We start from the raw sequence: 8,290 nt of genomic DNA, 5'->3' as shown, positions 1-8,290 counted from the left end.
CGTAGGGGACTCACTGTACCTCATTAACCTCTGAGGACCGAGGCAGAGGATATCACGGAGAGGTGTGGTGTGTCCTGCTTTCCCAGCTTAGGACACAGGAAACTTCTCATATTCAAAACAATATGACTGAGTACATCTCACACTCCTTGGGACATGAAGGCCCATTTTTCCTCCTCATTACTGAGTTCCAGGGATCTGTGCTTCTAGTCACTTGTACTAAGGAAAAAAGAAAACATCTTCTTAAACTACCAGAGGCAACAGTTTCCGCCCAGGCCAAGCCTCCACCACAGGAGGGAAGGCCCCTCAGGGGCCCACTTGCCTGACACTTACCAAGGTGAAGCTTCAGGGCCCCTCACCTCCACAGGCCCTTTCCATGGTCCTGAGACACTAGCAATTTTGTATTTGGAATTTTGTATTCTTTTTTTATTTAATTTTTAAATTATAAATCAATGTGTTGATTAACAATGTTATGTTAGTAGGAGTTTGGGATTAACATATACACACTACTACATATAAAGTGGGGCTTCCCCAGTGGCTCAGATGGTAAAGCGTCTGCCTGCAATGCAGGAGACCCAGGTTCGATCCCTGGGTCGGGAAGATCCCCTGGAGAAGGAAATGGCAACCTACTCCAGTACTCTTGCCTGGAAAATTCCATGGACAGAGGAGCCTGGCAGGCTACAGTCCATGGGGTTGCAGAGAGTCGGACATGACTGAGCAACTTCATTTCACATATAAAGTAATTAACAAGGACCTACTGTATTATCTTGTTTATATTTTTGGCCATGTGATGCAGCATGTGGGATCTTAGTTCCCCTACTAGGGATCAAACCCGCACCCCCTGCAGTGGAAGTGCAGGGTCTTAACCACTGGACTGCCAGGGAAATCCTTATATTCTTTTATTCTTAAAGAGGGAACCCAACATTTGATAAAGTTCAGATCCAGCACCACCTGAATCACCACCCCCACCACCACCACCCCACTGCTGCTCTGAGGGTGGTTCTGCGGGCCGGGGGGTCGGAGGCGGGAGGTGGGAAGGAGCAATCAGCTGACTCTCCGTTCAGTCGTGGTTGAACCACATCATGGGAGAATGGGGCCCTCCGCTTTCAGGTCTTGAGTGTCAGCAGTAGACTCTGGTTCCGCACGTACTAAGTTCAGTCATGCCCAACTCTGGGTGACCCCCTGGACTGTAGCCCGCCAGGCTCCTCTGTCCATGGGATTCTCCCGGCAAGAATACTGGAGTGGATGGCCATGCCCTCCTCCAGGGGATCTTCCTGACCCAGGGATGGAACCCATGTCTCTTACGTCTCCTGCATTGGCAGGCAGGCTCTTTACCACCAGTACCACCTGGGAAGCCCTGCAGTGGAGTCCAGTTGTAGACAAACATGTGAAGTATGACTGGCCTCATTCAAGATGCTTAGGGCATTACACACAAGATATGAGAGGATCAGCGGTTCCCATGTGAACCCAGGCTCTGGACAGACTGCCTGGCACCAGCTCCAGCCATCTCTCCTCCAGAAGGCTTCCTCAGAGTCCAGGCAGTTCTTACTGCCAATGGAGCTTAGACATGAGCACCAGGAATCAGATACATGGGTCTTCCTTGGTGGCTCAGATGGTAAAGAAAATCTGCCTGCAAGGGCAGGAGACACGGGTTCATCCCTGGGTCAGGAAGATTCCCCTGGAGAAGGCAACTAATCAGACACACAGTGGCAATGTTGAGACTAAGCATCAGGGTCTCTGTCTCACCGCTCTCAAAAGGGCTCCTTGGCCTCTGTGCAAATTTGACCACCTCCTTTCTCCTCGGGAACCTTCGACCCTAATAGTTTTGAAGAGCAGGCAGCTGGAAGCTCTCTGCCTTCAGAGCAAAAGTCCCATCCCTTACAAGCCTAAAGGGGGATGATCTTCTGCTCATGCCTCTCCTTCACAAAAATCAATGCCTGTTTATCTTACATCAATATAATGAAATGGGCCATTAAAATGTCTTTTTTTCCCCCTGAACAAAGAAAGGGAGCTTTAATAATGTATCTCCCTAGAAACAAGTACATATATTACAACCCTTCAAGAGCCTGATCTCATTCTCTCTTCCTGTCTCTCTCTTACACACAATGACACCTGGCACCATTAAAATTCTTCACTGGATTCCTCTCAAAGTGATTCCAGGGACATTAGTAAATTTAATAGAAACTGCATCTGATACTGGAGAAGGAAATGGCAACCCACTCCAGTGTTCTTGCCTGGAGAACCCCAGGGACAGAGGAGCCTGGTGAGCTGCCGTCTACGGGGTTGCACAGAGTCGGACACAACTGAAATGACTTAGCAGCAGCCTCTGATACAAACTAGGGTTGCACTAACAAGGGATGGTTAGGTTGCACTAACTGTCCTAGACAGTTCTGGGACCTACAGGATTCCTCTGAACTCAGATACTGCCTTGATTTAACCAAAGAGAGCGGAAACCTCTGGCTGTGAGTACTCTAGACAACCTTAACTTGAACCTGAATGGGAAGTGACCACCTGGACTCAAACTTCAGAAGGCATGTCAGGATTCACCCTTATTTCAGAAGGATAAACGTCCTGCATATTAACCTAACTCAATGTAAATGATGTCAGAGGTCACCTTTCACTGCAGTATGACTTTTGCACTCTGCATTTTCCTGGAAAAAATCCAAAATCTTACAACATTTGATTTTTTCAAATGTTTCCAGAGGCAATTTTGTCTTCTCTTTTTCATTTACAAAACTAACTTGGAATTGAGTTCATGCAGTATTTTTAAAATTGGGGGGATATGGAAACTCTTAAGGAAAGGTATGGAAAAGACAAAGAGCAAAAATCTCTAAGAAGGTTTTAAAAATGAGTAGGGGGAGACTAACTCCACAAACTATTAAGCATATTATAAGGTTAAAATAAGCAAATCAGGGTGGCACTGATGAAAATATCATTCATTAAATACGTTTATTTTTCCAATGACAATGTTATGTCAGAGACTCTGCACGCCCACCCGCCTGCCCCAACATAGCCGTTAGTAACTTGAGGTTTCTGAGTCTCCTGAGTCAGCAACAGTGCTTTCAGCCAAGAGCAGAAGTTGAATGGTTGATCCTGGGCCAGGTCTGCAGTCAACTGTCCACAGGCTGCTCATCCTGCCAGTCCTCACCGCCTCTGGTAGACTATTCTGCATTTCTGGGGAAATTCCCTTCTCGGAGGGCTGTGTTTCACCTCTCTACCAGTCCCTCCACTCTGTGGTCTCATGACTGATCTGTTTGCCTCTGTCTTACGTGTCCTAGAAACCCTTGCTGCCCTGGCATGCTGGTGGGGTCCTGTTGGATTTCCAGAGCTGCTATGTATATTCTTTTTTAAAATATATACTGTCTTTTTAGTGGGATGGAGAATGAAGCAGAGGCTTTAAAATGTAGATTCAGCTCACTTTAAAAAAAATTTTTTTAATTGAAGGATAATTGCTTTATAATATTGTGCATATATCAACATGCATCAGCCGTAACTATACACATGGCTCCTCCCTCTTGCAATGGAAATAAAAACAAAAATGAACAAGTGGGGCCTAATTAAAGTTAAAAACTTTTGCAGAGCAAAGGAAACTAAACAAGGTGAAAAGACAACCTTCGGTCCACTATTTTTTTTAAGAGCTCTCCTGTGTTATGGCGTCAAACTGTTAATTGGAGAGTGGAAATGGGAGGAAATCAGAGGGGAGGGAAGATCTTCCCTGGAGAATCCTCTCAAGAATAACCTCAGCAGTAGTGTGAACTAAGGGTACAGCAGCCTGTAGATGGTTGGCAGAAGAAGGCTGGAAGCAGTTGTCTCCAGCATCTGCTCAAACATAAAACCGTAGGTACACATGTTTACAAATGAAATACTACTACAAAACAATAGCTAACATGCACTAAATCTTATTACACATGGGCATTTAATCCTTGCGACAACTCTAAGAGAAAGGTACCACTCTTTTCACAGTATTTAGAAAGAGGGAAACTGAGGCACAGAGCAGTTGGGTAAATTTTCCAAAGTCATACAGCTGGACATGGCAGAGCCAGGATCTGACCCAGATGGTCTGGTATTAGAGCCCAGCCTTATCCCCGTGTTCCACTGCACAGCCTAGGACACCAACTCTCCAGCCTGCAGTCTCTCGTCTACCCTTCTTAAAACAACCAGCTCTCTTAAAAGCAGAACTTGTATTCTAACAGTAGAAATGAAAAGTCTGGCTTAGAGGGGAAAAACCCACCCAGAACATTTAAGTGCTATGTTATCTAATCACCTAAAAGTATAATCTGGAAATGAGTCCTCAAATAGATGAGAAAAACCTACAGCAGAGAAAGCATAAACTCCAACTAAAAGGATTAGCTCCCAAGGAAACAGTTAATATAGAAAATAAAATACTAACATAAGTATAATTTGTATTTTCAGAGAAATACAAGGAGTTGTGCTCACATAAACCACACACAAACTAGAGTTCTTGGAAATTAAAAACATGGTTATTGAGATTTAAACCTGATTATGTAACAGAATAAACATAACAAATGATCAAATTAGTGAACTGAAAGACTAACGAATTCTCTCAAGACATTATAAACAAAAAAGAAGCAGTTACAGACTTAGACGCAAACTAGTGGTTACCAGTGGGGTGATGAGGGAGGGGAGGAAGGTACAAACTATTGTGTGTAAAATAGGCTCAAGGATATATTGTACAACACGGGAAATAGAGCCAATATCTTATAGTAACTATAAATGGAAAATACCTTTAAAATTACATTAAAAATTAAAAAAAAAAATTTAAGACACAACTACCTCCACCTTGGAGAAGGAAATGGCAACCCACTCCAGTACTCCTGCCTGAAGAATCCCACAGACAGAGGAGCTGGGCAGGCTATGGTCCATTGAGTCGCAAGATCGGACACAACTTAGCGACTAAACCATCACCACCACCACCACCTCCACCTTACGGCAGCAAGTGATCCTCTTAATGAAAAAAAAAAAAGATATTATGTAAATGCAAGAGCATACAAATATCAGGAAAAAAACGTTAAGATGGATGGAATCAGAAGTTCTATGATAGGCAGAATAATGGTTTCACAAAGATTTCCACATCCCTGGAATCTGTGAATATGGCAAAAGGGTCTGTGCAGATATGATTAAGGATTTTGAGATGAAGAAATTTTCCTGGATTACCCATGTGGGTCCATTGTAATCACAAAAATCCTGATAAATTAGTAATAGAGCAAGCAAAATTGCACTCATCTCACAAACTAGCAAAGTAATGCTCAAAATTCTCCAAGCCAGGCTTCAACAATACACGAACCATGAACTTCCAGATGTTTAAGCTGGATTTAGAAAAGGCAGAGGAATCAGAGATCAAATTGCCAACATCCATTGGATCATAGAAAAAGCAAGAGAATTGCAGAAAAACATCTATTTCTGCTTTATTGGTTATGCTAAAGCCTTTGACTGTGTAGATCACAACAAACTGGAAAATTCTTGAAAAGATGGGAATACCAGACCACCTGACCTGCCTCCTGAGAAATCTGTATGCAGGTCAAGAAGCAACAATTAGAACCAGGCATGGAATAACAGACGGGTTCCAAATTGGGAAAGGAGTACATCAAGGCTGTATATTATCACCGTGCTTGTTTAGCTTATATGCAGAGTACATCATGCAAAATACCAGGCTGAATGAAGCACAAGCTGGAATCAAGACTGCTGGGAGAAATATCAATAACCTCAGATACACAGGTGACACCACCCTTATGGCAGAAAGCAAAGAACTAAAGAGCCTCTTCATGAAAGGGAAAGAGGAAAGTGAAAAAGTTGACTTAAAACTCAGCATTCAGAAAACTAAGATCATGGCATCCAGGGCCATCACTTCATGGCAAATAGATGGGGAAACAGTGGAAACAGTAAGAGACTATTTTCTTGGGCTCCAAAATCACTGCAGATGGTGACTGCAGCCATGAAATTAAAAAACGTTTGCTCCTTGGAAGGAAAGTTATGACCAACCTAGACAGCATATTAAAAAGCAGAGACATTACTCTGCCAACAAGGTCCCTCTAGTCAAAGCTATGGTTTTTCTAGTAGTCCTGTATGGATGTGAGAGCTGGACTATAAAGAAAGCTGAGTGCCTAAGAATTGATGCTTTTGAACTGCGGTGTTGAAAAAGACTCTTGAGAGTCTGTTGGACTGCAAGGAGATCAAACCAGTCCATCCTAAAGGAAATCAGTCCGGAATATGCATTGGAAGGACGGATGCTGAAGCTGAAACTCCAATCCTTTGGCTACCTGATGCAAAGAACTGACTCACTGGAAAAGACCCTGATGCTGGGAAAGATTGAAGGCAGGAGGAGAAGGGGACAACAGAGGATAAGATGGTTGGATGGCATTACGGACTCAATGGACATGAGTTTGAGCAAGCTCTGGGATTTGGTGATGAACAGGGAAGCCTCATGTATTGCAGTTCATAGGGTTGCAAAGAGTCAGACAGGACTGAGTGACTGAACTGAACTGAAGGAGTGTCAGTGGCTTAAAACACCACAAATTTATTGTCAGTGGTTCTGTAATTTAGATGTCTGAACTGGGTCTCACTGGTCTAAAATCTAATGAAGCCAGCAGAGCTTCATCACTTTCTAAAGGATTCTCTTGAGGCAAATCCATTTCTTTGCCTTTTGTAGCCACCCACATTTCTTGGCTTTGGTTCCTTTCCATCAACAATGTGTGGAGTTCTTACATATCATCACTCTGAGTTCCTCTTCTGGCTTCCTCTTCCATAGTTAAGGACCCTTGAACCCACCCTGATAATCCAAATAATCTCCCTATTTTAAGATCATCTGATTAGCAAACTTAACTCCTTCTGCTTTCTTAATTTTCTTTTGCCACTTAATGTAATACAGTCACAGGTTCTGGAGATTAGGACATGGACCACTTCCAGGGAGGGCATTGTTCTGGCTACTAAAGTCCTACTCTCACCCCTAATTTCAGGTGCCTCTTGCCTTTACAATGTAGATCATTTCAGCCATGTCAAACTTCTACTCTGAAACCTTCACATTCACTTGGAAGACAGGGGTAGGGAGGGAGTGATGTCCACTAGTGCAGGGAGACAAAAAGGGGCGTCCCACGTTGCTCAGTCGGTAAAGAGTCTGCCTGCAATGCAGGAGACCCCGGTTTGATTCCTGGGTCAGGAAGATCTCCTGGAGAAGGAAATGGCAACCCACTCCAGTATTCTTGCCTGGAGAAACCCAAGGACAGAGGAGCCTGGCAGGCAGTCTATGGGGCTGACAGTGTATGGGTTTGCAATAGTCAGACACACTTAAGCACACACAGCCCCAGCACAAAAAGATATTGGATGTCCTGTCTAAAGCACCCTTCAGGGTTATTTCAGCCTTTCCGGGTCTTTGAGCTATGTTACAATTCTGCAAATTGTAGAAAACTAGATAACTGATAATAATACAAATGAGTCTTGTTTACAGAATTGCAAATAGTATTCAGAAGAATGCAACTGATTGTTGCCTTATGGATATTGACCAATTTTGCATCCGTTTGTCAATTCCTCGTGTGACTATATAATTTGTTTTCTCTTTGGATTTTCCCTTGTACCAGTGATAACATTTTGCCATTTCTCTCATTAATTAATGAGTTAAATAAAATATTTTACACTTTCAATAAACTCCAGAGTTCAGTTTCATCAGAAAAATTCTATCAGTGTAATTCCACCAGTGTCCAGAGGGGGAGATGGATTCCTTGTGCTTTCAGCTCTGCCATTTCCCCAGAATCCTCTGCGTTGCATTTCAGGGATCACTTTTTGATAGCACATTCTAGTCCATTTTATCATATTCCATGTTTTTACAGCACATTATTCTAAGTGAACATCTCATAAAATGTCATATTTTTTTCTAATCCAAATACAGGAATTTAACCCAAATTTAACCCATACATATTTATTATTAATAATACATTTTGGCTTATTCCTACAGTCTTACAATTTCTATAATAATAATAATACTATGCATGTGCTTCAGTCATGTCCAACTCTTTGTGACCCCATGGACTGTAGCCCACCAGGCTTCTCTGTCAGTGGGATTCTCCAGGCAAGAATACTGGAGTGGGCTGCCATTTCCTCCTCCAGGGCATCTTCTTGACCCAGGGGTCAAATCCACATCTCTTAAGTCTCCTGCGTTGGCAGGCGGACGTTTTACCACTAGTGCCACCTTTCTTTTACTGTTTTTGTTTTTTAATGTCTTTTGTTAAGCAAATAGATTTTAAAAATTTCATGTGTGTTTCTCTAGCACAGTATATTCTCT

General features: G+C 42.9%; 1 non-coding gene across 1 annotated transcript; it reads left to right on the top strand.

Moving 5' to 3' along the window:
- Positions 1-525: 525 nt before the first annotated feature.
- TRNAC-GCA lies at positions 526-597 on the top strand. The gene has a single exon. It is a non-coding gene; the product is annotated as a tRNA-Cys (tRNA).
- The last annotated feature ends 7,693 nt before the right edge of the window (positions 598-8,290 follow it).

This window comes from Cervus canadensis, chromosome 20 (assembly GCF_019320065.1).
Source record: "Cervus canadensis isolate Bull #8, Minnesota chromosome 20, ASM1932006v1, whole genome shotgun sequence".
NCBI lineage: Eukaryota > Metazoa > Chordata > Mammalia > Artiodactyla > Cervidae > Cervus > Cervus canadensis.
This window is presented reverse-complemented; position numbering and strand designations above follow the sequence as displayed.